Below are 24,048 nucleotides of genomic sequence, written 5' to 3'. Positions count from 1 at the left end.
CTCTTCCTCATCTACCACCCCACCAACCTCCGGATCCAACGCATCATCCTCCAACACTCCCGCCACCTGCCATCTGACCCCACTACCAAAGACATTTTTCGCTCCCCACCCTTACCCGCTTTCAGGAGGGACCACTCTCTCCGTGACTCCCTTGTCCACTCCACACTCCCCACCAGCCCCACCACCCCCGGCACTTTTTCCTGCAACCGCCGGAAGTGCTACACCTGCCCCTACACCTCCCCCCTCACCCCCATCCCAGGCCCTAAAAAGACCTTACACATCAAACAGATGTTCACCAGCACATCTGCTAATACTGTATCCGCTGTTCCCGTTGTGGCCTCCTCTACATCGGGGAAACCAAGCGGAGGCTTGGAGACCGCCTTGTGGAACACCTACGCTCGGTTCGCAACAAACAACTACACCTCCCAGTCGCGAACCATTTCAACTCCCCCTCCCATTCCGCAGACGACATATCCATCCTGGGTCTCCTGCAGTGCCATAACGATGCCACCCGAAGGTTGCAGGAACAGCATCTCATATTTTGCTTGGGAACCCTGCAGCCCAATGGCATCAATGTGGACTTCACAGGCTTCAAAATCTCCCCTCCCCCGACCGCATCCTAAAACCAGCCCAGCTCTTCTCCGCCTCCCTAACCTGTCCTCCCACGTATCCACTCCTCCCACCTCAAGCCCCACCCCCATCTCCTACCTGCTAGCCTCATTCCGTCTCCTTGACCTGTCCGTCCTCCCTGGACCGACCTATCCCCTCCCTAACTCCCCACCTACACTCACCTTTACTGGCTCCATCCCCGCCTCCTTGACCTGTCTGTCTCCTCTCCACCTATCTTCTCCTTTATCCATCTTCTATTTGCCTCCCCCTCTCTCCCTATTTATTTCAGAATCCCCTTCCCCTCCCCCATTTCTGAAGAAGGGTCTCGGCCCGAAACGTCAGCTTTCCTGCTCCTCTGGTGCTGCTTGGCCTTCTGTGTTCATCCAGCTCTACACCTTGTTATATCAGATTCTCCATCATCGGCATTTCCTACTATCTCAGAGTTAACGTTTCGCGTCCGCTAACCCTTCTTCACAGATGCTGCCAGACCTGCTGGGCTTTTCCGGCAACTTTGATTATGTTCCTGATTTACAGCATCCGCAGTTCTTTTGGTTTTCATTTAGCATAGGAGGCTGTGTGCCAAGTAATCGAAACTGTACTGCAAGACTGAAGTGTTGAATAATTGGCGATGGGCCAAATGAGCCGATTCTGCGATTTAAACATTTTACCACTGAATTTTTGATCGAGGCTTACCTTAATGAACGCAATTAAATTTATGAAAACATTCCAAAAGCTCACGTGAATCGAACCAACGCTCTTTGAATGATGAGACCGATTGAGCACCGCGCCACGCCGTCAAGTAATCTTTCCAATTCTCGGTACTCCTTCAGTGAATGTTTCAATTCTTTCAGGCACACAATCCCCACAAGAAATTACCCATTGCAACTTTGTCGAATTCTTCCGATTTGACTTCCTTGAAAATTGAATCATTTCGTTCTGATCATGACCCAGTCCGATGGAAACCGGCCAACCTCCGCCTAGGACAGTAAAACAATCCCAAATCTCTGAATATGGTACATTTCACGTTTTCAAGAACATAAATATATTCTGAATATTATGTTTGCATTGGTCGTAATCTATGGACAAATTCAAGCACGTTGCAACTGAAACACGAAACTGGCCAGGCCTACAAAGGGTCTAGAAACACACAATAAGAATATTCGAGGAAGCACAGCAGGAAAAGAATGTTTCGACACTGTGTGTTTTTATCTACCTTTCGAACAACAGAAATTCACATGTATGACTCACGTTAAAAATAGTGATCCAACATGTATCGAAATATTTTGTTATTACTAATGCCAGCTATCAATTGATATCCACTAAATGTCCTTTCATACCGCACGATAGCCTGTTCAGTTTTATACGTTTAGTTGCAGAATTGGTTCCTTTTGGACCAAGGATAAATCATTTCCTAACAGGCTGGATTAAGATAAATAGTGCAATCATTATTTCTCATCTTATTTGAAATGGGCACTCATGAATGTTATGAGCAGTTCATCGGAACAGCTGATAATGTTCCGGGAATATTTTGTCATAAAAATATTTAGAATCAGCAAAACGAAGCATGGAACATTCATACTGGATAGCTGAAAACAGCCTGTCTTTTGCACCCAGCCTTCATACCACTGACACATTCTCCCTGTCAGAGTTTATTAAATTTTTTGCTGACAAGCATTCAGATTGTCCTGAATTAAATATTGAGCTTTCCTTCTTGATGAATAGTAAGCGCGATCGTCTGCCTAGTTCAATCAAATGTAACCAAGGCTTGATGGTATCTATTCTAGAAATTGCTGGGGCCTTGACCAAGATCTTTTATATCCTCACTAGCAACTGGAAATATCACAGAGGACGAGCAAGTAGCTAATGTTGCTCCTCTGTTCAAGAATTGTAATAGGAATAATCCAGGTAACTATAGATTCGTGAGTATTACATCGCTGGTTGGAAGATATTGGACAGAATTCTTAGGAATAGGATTTACAAGCATTTGGTAAAGCATGGCCTAATTAGGGACAGTAAGCAAGGCCATGTCTTGCTAATTAGACTGAATTTTTCAAGGAGATGACAAAGGCGATTGATGAGGGTAAACGAGTGGATGTTGTCTACATGGATTTTAGTAACGCTTCTGACAATATCCCCCTGGTAGGCTCATCCAGAAGATTAAAATGCATGGGATCCACTGTGACTTGTTCACTTGAATTCAGAATTGGTTTGCTCATGGAAGACACAGAGTAGTGGTGGAAGGTTGTTTTTCAGGCTGGAGGCCCGTGACTAATAGTGCTCCACATGGATTCATACCGAGACCTGTACTATGTCTTCGATGAAAATGTAGATGGTTGGGTTAGTAAGTTTGCTGGTGACATAAAGATCAGTGGAATTGTGGACAATGTAGAAAGTTGCCAAGTGATACAGCTGGATGTAGATCAGTTGCAGATATGGGCGGAGAAATGGTGAGTGGAGTTTAATCCTGGTGAGTGTGAGGTGCTACTCTTTGGGAGATCAAATTCTAGTGAAAAATATATAGTTAATGGCAGGATCCTGAACAGCATTGATATACAGAGGAACTTTGGGGTCCAAGTGAATAGCTCCCTGAAAGTGGGCACACAGGTATATAGGGTAGTAAAGGTATATGGCATGCTTGCCTTTATTGGTCAACCACAACAGTCAGGATGGCATTGTTGCAACTTTATAAGAGTTTGGTCAGGCCACACTTGGAGTATTGCATTCAATTCTGATCGACACATTACAGGAAGGATGTGAATGCTTTAGAGAGGGTGCCGAAGAGGTTACCTGGATGCTATTTGGACTAGAGACTATGAACAAAATGGAGGGGCTAGAAAAAAAACTAGGATTGTTTCTCTAGAGGAACTGACGCTGAGGGTAGAATTTATAGAAACCTATAAAATTGTAAGATGCTTGGATGGAGTTGACAGTCAGGATCTTTTTTTTTATTCCTAGATTTGGATAGTCTTCTACTAGGGGGCATGCATTTAATATGAGAGGGGGAAAATTCAAAGCAGATGTGAGGTGCAAGCATTTTACACAGAGTGGTCTGGAACGTGCTGCCAATGGTGGTGGTGTAGGCAGATGAGATAGGGGCGATTAAGGGACGTTTAGAAAAGTACATGAATTGCAAGGGATGGAGAAATATAGACCAGTTCCAGGCAGAAGGGATTAGTTTAATTTGGCGTCATGTTTGGCACAACATTGTGGGCTGGAGTGTCTGTCTCTGTGCTGCGCTGTTCTATGCTCTACCTCATGATAATTTGTGAATGGAGGCTTTACATTCTGTGAAAAAAAACGTGACAGAATGCCTTGATTCGCCTGGTAGTTTCTCCTTTATTTTCTTATCCCATTTCCTTATTCTTTCTCTCGATTTGCAATGCTGGAGGTTAAGTTTCCAATATCGTTTCATTTTAATTTGCCTACTCACAAGCAGCAATATTTCCAAAACTGTTGTTCCAAGCATTCACTTTGCCTCGTGTCAATTGATGAGGAAATACATTGAAACGCGAATTTCGCAGGGGCATAGATTTTTTTTCTGTCTTTCCAGGAACGAAGGAGGGGTTTTGTTGGTGATGTCCGCATTAAAACATTAAAGGACAGAGTGAACCGACTGAATTGATAGAAGAGAGAGACACACTGTTTCCATTGTTAAAACAGTAACCAAACAAAGGTAAATTGGATAAAAAATATACCGGACAATAGGGAATGATTCGCACACAAGGGCAGTTTGTCTTATCCTTTCAAAACATGTCGTGTGAACTGGCTTCCTTTTCTTCTGTGTTAAGCTATAATTCTATGTGTCAACTCAATTATTCACATTATGTGTTAAAGACTTGGATAATGATATAGAAAGTCATATATCCAAATTTCCTGAAGACACACCGTCAGGTTGCATCGTAGACAATGTATATATTAGCAGAAAATTACAAAGGATACTGATTGATTAGGCGAATAGACAAAATTGTTGCAGATGTTGCTCAATAGAAGTACGTGTGAGGTAATCCATTTTGGACTGAAAAGGGATTGATCAGAGTACTTTGCAGATGATATAAAATTAAATACAGCATATGTCCAAAAAGACTTGGGGGTTCAGGTTCATGGATCTTTAAAGTGCCACAGAGGTAAAGAAAATAATCAAGAAGGCTAATACAATGCTCACATTTAAATCTAGAGTACTGGAGTATAAGGGCAGAGAGGTTATGCTGCAGCTACACAAAACCCTGGTTAGACTCCATTTGGAGTCGTTTGGTAAAATCTGTGGACAACACCTTAGAAGTATATTGTCCTTGGAGGGGTACCACATAGGTATACAAGAATCATACCCAGACTTCAGGGTTTTAGTTAAGTGGACAGATTATACAAATTAGGCCTGTTTTCGCTACAATTGAGAATGTTAGGGGGTTATCTGATCGAAGTCTTCACAATATTAACAGAAAAGATAGGGTACATAAAGTTTAATTGTTTCCACTGGTTGGGTATTCTAGAACTGAGGAGAAATAGTGTAAAAGTTAGGTCAAATCGCTCAGGAGAAATATTAGGAAGTATTTCTACACACAAGTGATGGTGGAGGTTTGGAACTCTGTTCCACAGGCAGTAGCGGATGCTAAATCAATTGCTAATTTTAAATCTGAAACAGAAAAAAAAAGCATTAAACAAAGCATTATGCCACGTGGGCCAAAAGCAGTCATAAGTTGTTTAGACAATGATCAGACATGATCTTAATTAATGACAGAACATTTCCTATGATTGACAGCAGTTCATCCATTGCCTCACTGGCCATAACTAGAGGCTAAACTCCTACTCAGATGTTTGAACTGTAATTACAAATTAGTTCAATGGCATGTTTTTCTTCATTAATTCAAGCTGCAGAATGTCCTGAAGCGAGTCTCTACCATTTGAGAACAGGTCGAATCTTTCCTGCTGATTATATGTAGCATCCTGCAGAACATGCTAAGCTTGTTCACAACACCCTGTCTTACCATCAAATATTGATTCAGCTTTGGGGGTGAGGCGAGACAGATTATTGCAATGACCCCTGCGATTCCGTTCATTTTAAGGAACCTGCAATAAATTGGACACTGTAAAACCTGTGAAACAGTCAGTACTGAAAGGAAACATACTGGGTACAGCAGCAATTTGAGAATTTATGACTATTAATCATCAACATGAAAACTTAACTTTGTTTTTCTTTCTAAACATGCTGCCTTAGTTGCTTATTATTTGCAACGCTTCTCTTTGTAATTCAAAATTCCAGTATCAATGAATTTTGCTTTCACGTCACAATTGAAATTGGCAAACGCTTATTTCATATGTTTGAGTAATTAGAATTTTGGGATTATAATTCAAATATTGCTGGTTCATATATATTGGGAATCTCCAACATATTTCCGACATATGGGCTCAATAATGAACACAATAACTCAAATAGCTGTGTTTTACATTTGCTAAAATGGAATTGAAATACAATTTTGAACATTGTTTAATTTCTTAACTCATGTTGCTTTTCAGATGGAGTCGAGATATTAGTTGGAAATCCTATCCGGGCAAAAATGAATAAGTAAATCAGTTTCATCAGTGAAATGTCACTCATAGCCTAGCTTGCATTCTCTGATGGCTCTGTCATTGGAGAGTCGACTGTGCTCTTAATAAGAGCACCTCTAAATAACGCTCTGCAATCCCTGTCTGGTAAGAATACGAGAAATGGAATTCCCTGCCATTTACAAGATTAACCTAATTTACTATCCGGTTCTTGCTGCTATTGGTGCTCCTGGTAAGACAATGAAACAAGCAAAATAATTTGAATATCAATGTGTTGTCATCCATCTTAGTTGTTCTGGTTGGTTCATATAAGTTTTAAGCTCACATTGCTTTTCTTAGTAATAATTCTAGCTGAAAATTCAAACGAAACAGTGTTGAAGCCACTTGCTTTGATGTTCTTAGCAGATTCTACCACTGAGATCGCACTGATATCCAATGTAATGTAAATTCGTTTTGTCTTTAAATTTGATTTTGCAAAATACGTTACAAATGTGTCACAATGGATTTCTTTTTAATTATAAAGCTGGTTTATAAGACCATAAGACTAAATGTGCAAGAGCAGAAGTAGATCGTTCACTCTATGGATTCCTCTCCACCATTCAGTGAGATGTTGGCTGATCTAATAATCCTCAATTTACTTTCTTGCCTTATCCACGTACCCTTGGTTCCCTACTGATTAAAAACCTATGATTCCACCCTTAAAAATATCTTGTAACCCAGCCTCAACAGCCCTCTATGGTTAAAAATAACAAAATCCATGGTTTTACTGACATCTGAGAGAACAAGTTCCTGAGCCTTTTAGACTTTAATCTCTAACTGATTATTTTGATTTGATACCCTCTGGTCCTAAACAACTCTCCTAATGCTTACCAGGTAAGTTCCCTAAAGAATCTTGTATGTTTCAATAAAGTTGTCACTTATAATGCTATATTCCAAGAGTACAGGCCCAACATACGCAACTACTGTTCAGAAAACATTTGCTCAAATTCGGGACTGTCATCAAACACAATTGATAAGGGTCCCAATACTGTTCACAGTTGCCCAACTTTGATCTGACAACCGCTTTTTATAATTTTGGCCTTTAAAAGAAACCAAATCAATTTCTTTTGAAATAAAAAGCCAACGTTCCATTTACTATTCCTACTACCTGCTGGACTTAGATGCTGTCCTTTTGTGATTCATGGACGAGTACTCAGACCTGTCTCTTTAACATAGTTATCTGCAGTCTTTCTTCATTAAAATAATATTCAGGTCCTCTATTTTTCTTCCAATGCCTATAACCTAACAGTATACACAGTGACATTTTTTCGATGATAAAACTTAAGCTAACTGAGCTATGGTGATTTGAACCTTTTCTCTTTAAATGAAGGTGGCACATTGGAAATTTTCCATTCATTCAAGTCTTGTCCAGAATCTAAAAATTCCTGGTCGATTATTAACAGGGCATCTACCATTTATGTAGCTCCTTTCTTCAATATCCAAGGATGCATCTCCTGATGTCCATGTCCTCATTGGCCTTTCTCCCCATTAGTTTCTCTGCTACTTTTTCTTGTTATTGTTGTATTAATTGTCCATTCTCCATTTGCTTTTGGATATTTAGTAATTTTGGAATACTTGTAGTTACTTATACGGTGACAACTGATACCAAGTACTTATTCAACTCCTCTTCCAATTGCTAGTTTCCAGTTGCATTCTTCTCAGCCTCGCTATCTAACGAGTCTCTGTTCACTTTGACTCTCTCCTCTTTTCTATTTATACTTAAAGAATCTCTTGCTGCCTGTCTTGGTATTACTGGTATGTTTACCCTCAAAGAGTATTTACCATTCTTTATATTTTTGGCTGTTCTTGTTGGTTTTTAGAACTTTCTCAGTCTGCTCATTTCCTGCTATCTTTGTAACATTGTATGCTTCTTTTTCTTTTGGTCAACCTGATATTATGCTTAACATCTCAGGTTAACCAGGGTTGGCCTACCCCTTCCGAGAATCATTCATGTTCACTGGAATATGTCTTTTCTGTGAGTTATAACCTGGTCTCTGAAACATCTATTATTTTGTTCTTCCCTCAATCAGGTTTGCTGTTACCTTTTTCCTGAATCAGTTTTGCTGATAAATCTCTTTCCCAGTCCACACCCACCACCTCCACCCTCGTTCATTGAAATCACCTTTATATAAATTTAGCATAATTGTTTCTGCACTAAGTTTTTCCCATTCAAACTGAGGGTGAAATATTGCCACGTTGCAGTCACGATTTTAGTGGAGAACGTTTCTTATGTTCTGAAGTCATTTATTGATTCTACCCCATTGCACAGAACTAGATCCAAAACATCCCGATCCCTTGGATCAAGAATATATTGCTCCAGGAAAATGCCCCAAATACATTCATGAATTCTTCCTCCTGGTTTCCTCTGCCAATCTGACCGCCTGAATCTACATGCAGATTAAAGTCACCACTGACGACTGTGCTGCCTTTCTTATCTGAAAGACTGGGATATTAAATAGACCCTTACCAAGCAAAAATACTGTTTTGGAGCCTTGATACAATGGAGGTTGCCGGGACAGTGCATGGAAAACAACTCAAAGAGACGGTCATAGAAAGTCTGGCTTAAATTAACATTGCTGAAGTAACTAAATCATGAGGACCCGATCCATTTCTTCTGAGAATACTGAGAAGAAAAAATGTTGGAAAGAATGGAGGCACTGATCATCATTTGCTGATGTTTATTCAACCGAATGGTGCTGTAGGTAGACTTGAAATTTTTAAATGATACTTACTGCTAATGCAACTGAAAATATAATCTTGAAAATGTAAGTGAAATACTTCATGTCCTATGAATCTGAACTATGAACTTGGTGAGTCTGGCAACATTTGATAATTTCCAGTACTTGGCTGTAATTAAGAAAGGGAAAAGCCAACAATCAGATGATTGACCTCTTCATATTTTTCTATCTTTAACTTATTTTCAACTCTCTAATTAAGCAACTACTTCTATTCCTCTGCTGTATGTACCTAGGTACTTGCACCTAAGATGTCACCATCAGTTGGAAAACAATAGATTAGGACACTCAGCCTATGGAGCATCTTCTAACCTTCAATAAGACAATTACTGATTTGAATATAACCCTGAATTCCCTTTCAGATACACCCCTTACAACCTTTCAACCATTGCTGAATATGTGTTTGTCTAGCACGGTCTTATAGGTTTTTCAAGAACCTAGTTCCACCATTTTTATAGGTGGAAAATTCCAGACTCATGACCTTGCAAAACAAAAAAAACGTCACCACATATCTGCTTAAACTGGGGTCATCTCACATTTTTACAGAAATTAATTCAACTTATAGATTATTATATAAGTGGGAACAACCTTTCCACATTTGCCCTAACAACATTTCTAAAAGATGTTTGATAATGTACTGCAGAATAGTTTTGTTGAACAGCAAATTTGAAGACTGTGAAACAAAAATAACACTGAAAGACGCTGACACAAAATAAAAATTCAAGGACACAGCTATCTTTCAGCCTGGGGATGCCACAATGTGACATCATGAAAAGACACTTTGTGCTAAATGTTCAGAAATTGGTGAAGATGCTAGAATGGGTTTAGAAAATAATGTGATAATCATGCTCAGCTTTATGAATAGAGACAGACTAAAAACAGACAAGAAGTTGCAGCATCAACTGGAGATCTGGTTCTGAGCTCCAAGGTGCTACTTTAAGTAGAATGTGATCATTTATGGAATATTTGCAAGAATGGTGTTTTGTTTATGATATATTACTTGGATCAATACATGGATTACCTTGATAGAGAACACAGAGTTGAGGGAAAAATTGATTAGAAGTGTTAGAAATACTGAGGTGTGCGAATAGTAGTGACAGAATGAAACATTTCCTACAAGCAGAACATTCACCAAGCAGTGGGCCACTGAAGGAAAATGCTTGAAATGCTTGCCAGATGTATCAAATGTGACATGAGGGTGAAATGCACAGTGATTTGGTAGGATTTGTGATACAATTGTGTAGACAAGTTCAACCTTGGCTTTCAGGATGGAATGAGACTTTTAACTGAAGGGAAACAAAATAAGCTCAGAGTTACTAGCTCAGCTGTTTTCACGAAAAGTTGGCACAGGTGGGCGAGGCAAAATACTTCCTCCTGTACTATAACACTGGAACTTCATCGTTGTATAAAACTAAAAGTCTAGGGAGGCTGTGCACTCAATCCTGCACTGTCCACCATTGTGGACACAGTACACTCAATCCCATAACAAACACTCTCCACAATTTGAAACTAAAAGATCATTGCTAATGTTCACATTTTGGACTCACTGTCAGTGAATGAAGGAACTTATTTTGTTGAAAATACAAATTTTCCAATCATGTTACAATGCGCTTTCTTTTTTTAAAAAAATGATTTTTATCATTTTGTTTCTTCTACAATATTACCATCTTTATTTTCAGTGCACATGATTTTCTACATTCCAGCTGCATATTCCCCATGGGCTTTTCTGGACTCCAAAAAATAGTTCTATTCAAGGTACATTTCTTTTCCCAGAATGTGTCCATCTTGCAAAGGCCAGTCCTTGTTAACAATCCTAATTTTCCATTGTACTGAGTAGCATGCTAAGATGTCTCAATCACATTTATGGAGGTTTGCAGTCACATGTAGGGCAGACAAATTAAAGATGGCACATTTCCTTCCCTGGTGTGCATTAGTGACGAGAATGAGACTTTGTAAATTCTTGTCACCGTTGAAGAGACTAACTTTATAATTCCAGATTTATTAATCAAATTCAACTTTGATCCTAAGTCTCAAGGTATTAGCATGGATCACTGCACTACCAGAAAAGAAACAGTTGTATATATCTTGCATGAATTGAATTTTATTTAGAAGAAAACTTTTGTTTCAATTATCACTTCATAAACATTCAATAAATAAAACCAAACCAAACAAATGCATTTTATTTTTCTGATTCTTACAGTTAACTTGGTGGTGGTTGTGATCCTGGCATGGGGGAGCTGTGGTCTTGCTAAGTGCATCACACACTATCTGACCGCTATGGCAACAGCAGAATTAACTGTGGTTATCATCCATGTGGTACTGCACAAAATTAATAACATGTACTTCATTCTGAGTTTCATGCTTCTGATGCCAGTGTGTATAGCAAATGGAGCCGCATATTTTGTTGCTTTAGACTGTTCTGTCTGGTTCACTGTTGCTTTCACTTTTGATCAATTTGCAGCAATTTGTTTTCAGAAGCTACAAGCAAAATACTACACAGAGAAAACTGCAGTGATAGTTAGCGTCACTGTGTTTGTGGTGAGCTGTTTGAGAAACATTCCATTTTACTACATAAATGAACTAGCATTCATAATTGACAGCATACCATGGCATCGTGTTCCAAAAGCAGATTATTTGATTTCCCCCTTGTGGAAGGCATTCGAGTGAATTGACAGCATCATGACCCCTCTGTTACCGATCCTTTTAATTGTACTGTTTAATGCTCTGACTGTTAGATATATTATAATAGTGAATAAAGTCCGCAAGCGACTCATAAGCAACAGTGAACATCAGAATGATGCACAAATGAAGAATTGGAGGAAATCCATGATTTTGCTTTTCTCTCTTTCTGGCAATTTTATAGTATTGTGGATGACTTATGTTATACATTCATTAAACTGGCCAGTGACAAACATTTATTACAAAAATAAATATTATAGCAACCCTATTTATATTATCCAAGAAGTTGGCTTCATGTTGCAACTCCTGAGTTCGTGCAAAAACACATGTATCTATGGACTGACACAAAGGAAATTCAGAGAGGAACTGAAGAATGGTGTGAACTTTCTATGGCTTCTATGTGGGAATTATGTCAATAATGATTAATTAGCATCTTCCTAGTGTTATAGCTTTCCAAATTACTTAGGTTTGTATCATTATTTTTGTGGATCGATGACTTGCAAATAGAATATTGATAACCTTCACCAATATTCTTGATACTTAGACACAGCAGATCATGTATTAAAGTTAATTGCACAAAAAAAGAAAGACAAATAGGCAATTAGAACGAGTGATTGATTGATTACAATTTTAATTATCTACTTTAAAAACAAACAACATATGCAACTAAGATATCAAGTAAGTTTGTTGTTATCTATATGCTGGCTGCTGCTGCAATATGTTTAAGGACAAATATCTGCAAGAATTTCACATAGCAAAGGATACAAAGGGTTTCAAGGAGGATGGTCTTCACACAAAAATAGAACAAACTGAGCTCATATTAAGAAACAACTTTTCTTCACTGGCATGCATACACTCTCACACATGATTGATAATGATAGTTTGGCCCACTATTTGCCTGACAAGGGCAGAGGGGAACATCTTTGAGTATAATTGATGTAGGAAACAGGTCTTGGGCGATTAAATCTTACCTCATTCTTCCATTCTCCCCTAATTATTTATTTCTGCAGTCTTACACGCTGGGCTGCAAAGCAAGATCTCATGTTGCTTCACCACTGCTTTAGTGTTCCAAACTTTTGAGGTTTTTCCAAGAGGAATGTACAGCTATTACTACTTCAACAAGGTCTACCTTGGCGTCCGTCTTCTACGGTTTAAGCAATAAAAGTTGTTTCTCTCCATTAGTTTCACATATTGTTCATAAGTCCATCAAATCAATTCTTAGCCTTTTAGTTCCAGAGATGATAGCCAGAGGGTGTGCAATATTCTTCATAAGTTAATTTCTTTATGAGAGAAAGTAGGAATTGCCGACACTGGAGAATCTGAGATAACAAGGTGTAGAGCTGGATGAACGCAGCAGGCCAGGTAGCATTGGAGGAGCAGGAAAGCTGACGTTTTGGGTCTGGGCCCTTCTTCAGAAATGTAGGATGCTCCTCTGTTGCTGCCTGGCCTGCTGTGTTCATCCAGCTCTACACCTTGTTGTCTCTTAATTTCTTTATGTTAGGTTTCTCTGTGGAAAATCTGCTCTGCACGACTCCAATGCCAATCTGTCTTGCCGTGAAGTCTAGTGCCCAGAAATACATTGCTTTTAAATCATCTTGCTGTTGTTCATATGATAGCATGTTCCCACAGGTTTCCCATTGCTTAAATTGTTCCTGTATATAAGCAAAATTTTATTTGTCTTCTCAATTGTTTTTGATAACATTTATAACATTTTAATGATCTATATACCAGTGAATCAAGTCCTATTGAACATATATTGTTTCTGTTTGTTTGACCATTTGGAAATAACCATACTCTGTAATATTTTAGGTCTGCCTCTGTAGGACTATTCATGAGACTGATGTTTGATGAGTAGACTTGTCTGGGCATAATCACACAATCAAAGTGCATCCATTGATTAAAATTTTATTTCTGTTTAATTGCAACCTTTGTCAATGTTAGCAATTTAATCTCGCGTAACTTTGCTCAACCTCACTTCTCAAAGAAATTGCCAAAGGGAATTTGTACAATGTGAAAGTCATAAACTAACAAACAAATCTGAAAATGAAACCTGTGTAAATTATTTCAATTTCAGAAAGCTACATTGTCATAACTTTTGATTTCAACGTGCACCCTTTCAGATTGTTAAATTGTTATTTTGAGAAAAATGTTGGTGTTATATACAAAGCAAGGTTACAAGGAACTTATTGTAGGAAAAGAGGAATAAGAAAATAAAGCAGTTGAGTTCTTCATGAGCTCACTTTTCAATTAATGTTTTAGAGGAGCAGCAGTTACATTTTGATAAATGTAGTCTTTGCATGGCGTTAAATTTGTATAATTTGAGCTTAAGCTTGTAATTGTATTATCCTTCAGAATTAATCATTGTTGACGGTCTAATATTGACTGCGTATATAAGGATTTTTCACTACTTCCCCCTGTTTATTGTGAGCATAGATTTTAAATATATTCTGTATAATTTAAGTACTATCTATGTTGAAATATTTTATATTAGCTTTTCTAACATTGCTTGCACACTTCAAACTATATGAACCTAACATAAGCTATCATAGAGAACAGTGGCATGTAATATTTGCAACACACAAATGCTGGGCAATGACCATCTTCAATAAAAGACCATCTAACCTCTGATGCTTGACATTCACTGGTGTAACAGTCACTGAATCCCTCACTATCAATATCCTCAGGGTTCATAGAACTTCAGCTGGATTCACCACAAACACAATGGTTACAAGAGCAGCTCGGAGGCTAGGAATACTGCTGCAAATAACTCACCTGCTGATTCACCAAACCTTGTCCACCATCTACAAGTCACAATTCAGGAGTGTATGAAATACTCCCATTGCTTGGATTAGTGCATTTCCAACAACACTGAAGCCAGAAACCATCCATGACAAAGTTGTTCAATTGATTGGCACCACATCCACAAGCAATCATTCTCTCCAACACTGATGGTCAGTAGTAACAGTGCATACTATCTACAAAGATGAATTGCATAAATTAACAAAGAATCTTTAGAAAGCACCTTGCAAACCCACGACCACTTCCAGCTAGAAGGGTAAGGGAAGCAGACACATGGGAACACCAGAAGGGTCTAGGCCCGAAACATCAGCTTTCCTGCTGCTATGATGCTGCTTGGCCTGCTGTGTTCATCCAACTCTCACCATTCTGTTTGCTTTGTATCCTTACAATTTTCCTTCCATCAAAAAGGAGTTTCCATTTGGATTTTCCCTTTTCCTTTTCCATAGATGTCTAAACCACGTGATACAACGATGACTATTCCATTAATGATGTTTATTCAACCTCCATTTACTTACTTGTGACCCACTGAAATACCTCAATCCGAGACCCTGACTGGCAACAGAATGATACAGAACATGCTTCTGAATACTCCTTTGCTTTACTTCATTTATTTTACTTTATTCATGCTATTGTTATACTAATTTACTTTGAATAACTACATTAATCTATGGTATAGTTGTCTCTCGGTAACTTCTTTGCAAAACCGTTCCTGCATGCCTTTCTCACCAATTCCTAGTCTATAATTTTGGTTTGCTTTATTTTGTTTTATACCGAGTTTTGTTTTGCAAATCTAGTGTTTCCTCAATTTAAGGAAATAGATTATATGGTCGAATCATCCTTTTCTTCCAGCATTGTCACATTAATCAATATGGTCATTTTGTCTCATTTGTCTACTCCCAGTCTACCTTGGCCATATGTTATCCAAGAATTTTCAGTTGCCAATTTTTAAATCATCTCACTGTTGTTCCAAATGACAGCATGTTCCCACGTGTTTCCCAGCAGTGGCACAATATCCTCTCTAGTATACACACTTAAACATGTTCATCCATATGCCCCATAGGAAATACTGTTTGCCATTGTTCTCAAATGACTGATGCCACTGAATGTTTTTTGTTTCCTTCGCTGATGTCACCTGTGCTTTCAAGTTAATTGTTTTGTTATTTCCCTTTCTTGCATCCTCGTTAGCAACATTCCGCCAAATTAATTTAAACCCCCTGCAATAGCAGTTTAAAGTACCTTGCTGGAATATTATTCCCAGTTCTGTTCAGGTATAACCTATTCAGTCAGTAGATGTCTAATGTGACCTGGAACCACTTCAATATCTTAAGAATTTATTGGCCTCCTTTTTGTATTATCAATCCTGCCACACATTGTTTCTCCATAACTACTTCTACAGTTAATTGCACGTTATCTGGAGTAATGCAAAGGTGACCACTTTTCTCTGTTGTTCTTTCCTCTTGGAGATCCCTGAAATCTCCTGCAACGTAAGTTTTTTAATGATACTAATATGGATCTCCCTAACCTTACAGCCCTCTCTAGCTACTCAGTGACATCCTGGACACAGACAACAGGATAAGGGTGAGGGTCCAAACCTTAGGGTCAGAATTCTGTCACAGGTCATGGAGAATGTCAAAACATCTTTGCATTGGGTAACACATTGGAATATGGATTCTGAAGTTGTCCAGTAAAGTGAAACAAACTGATCTGAGTATTTCTAACTACTGTAGCAAACCTGAGTGTTGACTTCAGGACATAACACATATTCATAGCAGATAAAGCAACAGAAGATAGAGACAACAGTGGTTGTCCATGGGGAAATGGACATGTCTATCAAGAGCAGAATTAGAAAGTTTCCATGTACTGTATACACTATAAGCATTTCATGTTGTTTTTGGTGAACTTAAAAGCAGAAGTCTTATGGCACAAGCAATTTATGCAAATGTTTGAATCTCACCTTGTGGTGAAATCACTCCCAGTTTTCCCTGTTTAAGTTTATTAATGCACAGTTTTGTGTTGTGCACTTTGACTGGAAGAAAAAGAACCACAAACTTTCCCAGGTCTGCAGCTATTCTGAAAGGTACAAAGCAGGCATTTTGTAAATATCAGTTGAGTAAAATTTAATAAAAAACACACAAACATCACCAAAAGGGTCATTAAACCTATTGAGATATTGGCTCCAAAGTAATTAATTGGAACTGGAAATTGGCTCAATGTATGTTTGAAACCTCCAATCTCCTATGGGTTATTTCTGTTGCTAATGTGAGTGATGTTTGAGAAAGTTAACAATCCTGATGCTGAGCCATACAAGTTATATTTCACCCTCATTTAATAATTAACTTACCCTTCTTGTAATTACCCTAATTGAAAAATGCAAAATCAGAATCTCCGAGTAACCCTTTCCAGTAGTGTCTGTGCCTGTGTATCACTAACTTATCACAGGAGAAAGGTGTCGAATTTGTCCATGAATGTCACATTTTGAGCATTTGTGTCAGTGACAAGTGGAAATTCATGGCCCAAAGAAAACTCACCACATTCATGGAACTGAAATGGTGTTTCTCCTAAGTCAGTATTTACAACCAATTTCATCTGAGGGAGAATGGCCTGATTCCAAAGATCCAGGAACCAGCATTTGCAAGTTCCTTCAGTAGTTGAGTGACTGCCAATGGATATTGTTTTGTGACTTGTATGGTCTGAACGGTGAAATATTTGTTCAGATGAGCAACTGTTCTTCAGCTTCTTCTTGTCTGACACGAAGTCAGACGGGTCCAAGTTTTCATGGTGTAACAGTTAGATACGAACTTCACCTGCCTTGCGATAGGTCCATGGTCATTTTAGAAATATTTTCCTCGGTGTGCAACAAATCATATCTATCAATTGTGATGGCGACACCGAACCTTCATTATTAGAAGCAGTTAATAGGTCAAGGTAAACCTTTATAGTAAAATAGCATTCCCTGACCAGGAATCAAATGTGGGACATGGAGGTGAAAGCACCAAATCCCAGCCATCAAGCCACCAGGGGCAATTGAATTAATGCATCAATAAAATTCAGGCAATTCTTTAAATTTTTTTCTAGTTTAATTATTTTTCTGATGCTTGTACATTCACCTTATGACTTAGCTTGATAAATATCTCTTTAAATGGGTTTCTATTTGTTGTTCACCTGTCTAAATCTGACATCATTCAGGAAGAAAAATGCTTTTCCTATTTATTTCTCAATGACATTTTATATACAACACAGACACACAAGCACACTTTATGTTGATAAGCAACAAAGAGATACATAGAACACTGATACATGCACAATCCATTTTATAGATGCATCACAATATTAATGATAGATATATCCTATAAAGATCATATCTGATTTTACACATATTGATACAACTTGATACATAAGGTGGGAAGAGGGATTGCTGTTATGTGGGGGCATTGGCAGTAGGACAGCTTTTTGGTCCCCATGCTGAGCATCCTAGCATCTGGACCTGATACAGTTAGCGTTAAGGCCAACTGAGCTGTAGTTTACAGGAGAGTCATTATTTTGGTTGCATGTCCTTCATCATTTAAAGTGAACCTTTTCTCCTGTTTCTCCAGCACAGCCTTTAGGAGATTTTTGCATGGTGAATTGTCCAATTGGAGTGGCAATGCAGGCTTAAGCAGCAACCACTTTCCAGAATTACAGAGTTTAGTCACTGGGATTTGCAACGTGCATTAGGCTCTTCTGCTGATGCTGAAAAATGTCTTCAAATACTTCACTCATCTTGCTGTGACAGAAGCACCAAGCGACATGGTCTGGATTGGTATTGTTATTTCTTAAAGTCAGAGTCATACAGCATGGAAACAGACTCTTCAGTCCAACCAGTCCATGCTGAACATAATCGCAAACTAAACTAGTCCCACCTGCCTGCTCCTGACCCATACCCCTCCAAAGCTTTCCCACTCATGTATCTATCCAAATGCCTTTTAAATGTTGTAATTATACTTGCATTCACCACTTACTTAAGAAAGTTCATTCCACACACAAACCATCTTTTGTGTAAAAAATTGCCTTGTTTTTTTTTTTAAAATCTCTTTCCTCTCACCTTAAGTGTGTCCCCTAGTTTTGAAATTCCCCATCTAAAGACAACTACCATCAACTCTATCTATAGCCCTCATTATTTTATAAACTTCTATCAGGTTGCCTTTCAACCTCCTACACTCCAGTGAAAAAAGTTCCAGCCTATCTTTATAACTCGAGCCTTCCATGCCAGGCAACATCCTGGTAAGTCTCTTCTGAACCATGTACAGTTTGATAATATTCTTCCTATAACTGGGCAATCAGAACGGGACACAGTATTCCAGAAAAGGCCTCACCAATTTCCTGTATAACCTCAACATAACGTCCCAACTTTTATACTCAAAGGACTGAGCAATGAAAGCAAGCATGCCAAAAGCCTTTTTAAACACCCTGTGTGTATATTTGATGCAAACTTTGAAGAAAAAATTATGTACCTGCACCCCTAGATCCCTCTGTTCTAAAACACTATCCAAGGCCCTACCATTAATTATATAAGTCCTGCCCTTGTTTGTTACACCAAAATTCAACACCTCATATTCATTCAGATTGAACTCATTCCTCCATTTTTGAGCCCATTTAATCAAGATCCCTTTGTAATCTTAGATAACGTTCTTCACTGTCAACTGTGCTACTAATTTTGGTGTCATCTGCAAACTTACTAACCATACCTTCCTATATTCTCATCCAAATCATTTATATAAAATGACAAAAGAGGATCCAGAACCAATCCCAGTGGAATACTGTTGGTCACAGGCCTCCAGTCCGAAAAGCAACCCTCCACCATTACTCTCACTCCTGCCGTTAGGCCAATTACATATCCAATTGACAAGCTCACCCTGAATCCTAACTTTACTAATTAGCCTACCACGCAGAACCTTGTCTATTGCTCTGCCATCATCAACCTTTTTGGTAACTTCCTCAAAAAATTCAATCAAGTTTGAGAGACACGATTTTCCTCACAAAAAAAAAACCACGCTGACTACCCCAATCAATTTTTGCCTCTCTAAATGTCCATAAATCCTATCTTTTATATTCACCTTCAACAATTTACCCACAACTTAAGTCAGACTCACAGGTCTATAGTTCCCCAGTTTCTCCATTTAACTTTTCTTAAACAAAGGTACAACATGAATCACCCTCTAGTCATCAGGCACTTCACCTGTAGTTACAGATGATGCAAATATTTTTGCAAAGGGTCTAGTAATTTCCTCCCTTACTTCCCACACATTCAGGGCCCAGAGATTTATCTACCCTTATATTCTCTATGAGCTCCCAAAATTCCTCTTTTTTCATGAAGGTTGTGGAAAACGTCAATGTTTATTTCTCTGCATTCTCTAGGTACCATTTCTTTCTCCGCATTCTCTAGGTGCCATTTCTTTCTCCACAGTAAAAGCTGGCACAAAATATACATTTAATATCTCTCCCATCTCCAGGGGTTCAACACAAAGATGACGTCTTTGATCTTTAAGAGGCCCTGCCCTCTCTCTGGTTACCCTCTTGTTCTTAAAGTATTTGTAGAATCTCTGTAGATTAATCCTTAACCTCATCTGGCAATGTTATCTCATAGCCCCTCTTTGTCTTCCTGATTTGTCTCTTAACAATGCCCATACACTATATTGATTAAGAGATTCAATTGAATCAAGTAGTCTATATCAGAAATAAGATTCTCTTTTATTCTTGACTAGAACCTCAATATTCTTATTCATCCATTGTTCCTTAATCTTACCAGCCTTACCTTGCACTCAACAGGAACTCTTGTCATCACACTCTTGAACGTCTCCCACTTGTCAAACTTCCTTTTGCCTGCGAACAGTCTACTCCAATCAACTTTTGTCTCATACCACTGATATTTGCCTTACTCCAATTAAAAACTCTAACTTTTATGGAAGGCTTATCCTTTTCCATAACCATTTTGAAACTAATAGAATTATGATCACTAGACCCAAAGTGTTCCACCACATTTACTTTAGTCACTTTCCCTGCCTTATTGCCCAAAAGAAGCTCTAGTTTTGCTCCTTCTCTTGTAAGAGCATCCACATATTGACAAAGAAAACTTTTTTTGAACACATTTGACAAACTTGTCATGATCCAAACCTTCAACACTATGGCAATCCCAGTCAATATTTGGAAAATTAAAATCCGTCATTATTACAACCTTATTATACTTATATATATCTGAGATCTCCATACATATTTGCTTCTCAATTTCTCTCTTACTATTGGAGCGCCTACAGTACAATCCCATCAAAGTGATCTTTCCTTTCTTATTTTCAGTGGACAATTTTTCAGAAATATCTTCCCTAGTTAAAGCAATAATGTATTACTTAATGAAAAACACAACCCCACACACACACTTCTTGCCTCCTTTTCTATTGTTCCTTTAGCACCTAAAACCCAGAACATGGAATTGCCAGTTTTGTCCATCTCGCAGCCAAGTTTCTATAATAGCTATGGTGTCCCAATCCCATGTTCTTAAACATGCCCCGAGTTCATCAGCTTTGCCTGCAAGGCTCCTTGCATTGAAAAAAAATGCAATTTAGTTCTTCAGAATTACTACATACTCTGACTCTCTCGTCTTTCTTTTGTAATTGATGTGCTCGCCTCACATTCAGAACCTTCCTCATCAATCCTTCTGTTTACACTGTTACTTAGAATTCCCCCACTCCCCCTCTCTGTCAGTATAAAGTCTCCCTTAATGGAATGAGCTAATCTCCTTGCTAAGATATTGGTCCCTTTCCAGTTTAACTTAGACCCATTCTTTTGGAACATGTCTTTTCTAACGCAAAAGACATTCCAATTGTCCAAAAACCTGAATCCCTGAACAATACACAAGCTCTTCGCCATTGATTTGTCTCCTCTAAACTTTTTCTCCCTACCTCGTTTGGCATTGGGAGTAAACCAGAAATTACTACTTTTAAGGTTTTTTTTTTTAAAATCTTTTGCCTAACCTGTTAAATTCACTTTGTACTGCTTTGATCTTTTCCCTAAAAATGTCACTCCTACCAACGTGTACAATAATTTCTGGCTTCTCAATCTCACCTTTAACAATATGCTTGAAACGTTTAGAGACGTCCTTAATCCTAGCACCAGGCAATTAACAAACCATCCTAAATTTACACTCACTGCCACAGAATCTCCTGTCTAAGCCTTTGACAGGAGAGGCCCCTATAACAATCATTCTACTAAGTCTTCTCAAATGCTGCCTAACGTAAGAATCATTCCAAGTGTCCAAAAAGTGACTAGCCCTTCCATTTTCCCCAGAGAGACTATGCCCTTCAACAGTTCCAAAAGCTGAATATCTATTTGGTAGAGGAATAGCCATTGGAGATATTCTTACCTATCCTAACAGTCACCCATCTATCCGATCAATCTTGCTGGGTCATAACTTTTCCAAGCTATCTTCTACAAGCTATCTCACTCTATACCGCATATATGATCTTAATAACATTAAGCCTAAAAAAAGGACGTTTCAATAACACCTTATATATATAATAAACCATCTTTCATTACCTACAGAAAATAATGTAAAATGGAAAATACTAAAATTGTATACATCAAACATACAAAACTTAAATAAAATCAACCGCTTAGCTGATTAACTGAATAAAAACGATTCCTCTTCAATAAATTCCTCGAAGAAAAGTCTTCTCCAGAGCCAACCACGTCGGACTCTCTGAAATGAAAACACAATTCCTTATTTCTTCTTTGTTTTTAAAAGTATTTAACTTAGCGGCCACAGTTATTACAGTTTTAATTACTCTATCATCTCTGAATTATTTACTTTGTTTCGCCTTAAGTTGGCAAATGTGAATTAATAATCCAGTGCATACCGTACCGTTTGGTCCTTGGCTAGAAAAGAAAATGACTGTTGTGTTTTAAAATAGCCTTCAGCTCATTATCTTTTCTTTTGTCTGAAGCATGCTGCTCAAGGGAAATTTATCGCTGAATTTATTATACCATTTTGTGATGTCTTTCCAAATTTCTTTTTTTTTCTAATTACTTATGGACTTTAATGACAGATAAGGTAGATGTTTTTACCTTTTACAGTTGTGAACAGAAATTTGATTTCCTAATCCGTGTGGAATTTGCTCATTTCAGTTGATTTTTAGATGGTCTGGGGTTGCAACTCGCTATCATGAGTCAGGGATTTTCTTTTCGCTAAAATGAACACGAAGTTAGTATGGGGTACTAATCTACAACTTAGAACACATCGGGTTACAGATGTGCACTATGTATGATTAAAAAAAAGTGGACTGGATATTTTTTAAATCCATGATACAAAATTGGTTGAAGGCAAATATAAATTCTGCACTTGCTGATTTCCCCACACTCACCTCACCTTTTTGATTATGATATCACCTGGCCCCTGGTTAGGTTTCAGATAGGCCTCTGATTCTACAACTTTATAATGTGTTATTTTGCTGTCTGCCTTAAATGTAGAAACTTCAAGTCATTAATGTGGTAGTGACTTCATTCCAGTGCTCAGATATTGCATATGGTTCATAGCAGCATTCCTGTGTCCTACGAGAACCCTCAAGCTCTATGCATGGCATCGATGTCTGGAAGCAGAAATCATGTGGCAGTATGATGATTGATGTGCTCACAGAGCTTACAGACAGTGTTACAGGAACTGAGACTGATCAGCTTCTCACAGATTCTTCAATTGACCAGTTCATTGCAATCTGTAGTTTGGAGACCACAGAGAAAGGTATTGATATAAACAGCCAAATTTAGAATTTGCATGACACGAGACTTATAAGCTCTGAACTGCATAAAAGATAATTTACAACTTAAAAGCATATAGGACAGGTTGGTGGAATATGCAGACAAATGGCAGATTAAATTTAATGCAGAAAAAGTATGAAGTGGTAGGATGAACTCAGAGCAACAACATAAATAAATGGCACCACTTCTAAACTGTACAAGTGCATAAATTGCAAGTCGTGGCAGGACATACAAACAAGTGGCTGATGAACGTTATATTGGCCTGTCCTTTATAAATAGTGCAAAAGCAAGCCAGTTGTTAAATCTGTATAAGACACTGCTTCAGCTTCCATACATTTCTGGGCACCATGCTTTAGGAAGCATGTGATGACTTTAGGGAGGCTAGACTTGTTCTGGGGATGAGTAACATCTGTTATCTCCATAATTGAGAAAACAAGGACTATTCTCATTGGACAATACAAGGGTACAGGAGATTTGGTTGTGGTAGCCAAGGTTTTGCGGGGTCTGGATCAAGTAATAAAAGTGAAACTGTTCTCGTTAGTGGAAGGATTAAAAATTGCACAACGAGAAACTAATTGGTGAAAGAAGCAAGTGTGATACAAAAATCAAAGTTTTTAATGCAGTGTGGTCAATGTCTGGAATACGTCAGCGTGCAACAAAGGCAGGTTGAATTGAAACATTCAATAGGGAATTAGACTGGCATCAGAAAAGGGAAAAATGCAAATATATTGGGTGAAGGCAGGAGATTGGCACCAAGTGAACTGATCATTCAGTGAGTAGATGTGGATAGAATGGGTCAAACAACCTCCTTCACTAATACAGTTCTGTTATATATCTAAAGAAGAAACAGATCAATCAAGGAACT

At 38.3% G+C, this 24,048-nt stretch overlaps 1 long non-coding RNA gene across 4 annotated transcripts in view; it reads right to left on the bottom strand.

Annotated features, from left to right (window-relative positions):
* Positions 1–12,260: 12,260 nt before the first annotated feature.
* The window catches only part of LOC125487033, a 37,289-nt gene continuing 25,501 nt past the window's right edge, over positions 12,261–24,048 (bottom strand). For 2 of the 4 annotated variants that reach the window (XR_007265603.1, XR_007265605.1), the window contains 3 exons: positions 16,357–22,131; positions 14,376–14,578; positions 12,262–13,255 (listed from right to left, as the gene is read on the bottom strand). This is a non-coding gene — a long non-coding RNA (uncharacterized LOC125487033). Of the gene's footprint in view, positions 13,256–14,375; positions 14,579–16,356; positions 22,132–24,048 lie in introns of all 4 variants that reach the window. The other 2 variants (XR_007265604.1, XR_007265606.1) reach the window with 2 other exon arrangements.

The sequence above is a fragment of the Rhincodon typus genome, chromosome 35 (assembly GCF_021869965.1).
Source record: "Rhincodon typus isolate 14 chromosome 35, sRhiTyp1.1, whole genome shotgun sequence".
NCBI classification, from domain to species: domain Eukaryota; kingdom Metazoa; phylum Chordata; class Chondrichthyes; order Orectolobiformes; family Rhincodontidae; genus Rhincodon; species Rhincodon typus.
This window is presented reverse-complemented; position numbering and strand designations above follow the sequence as displayed.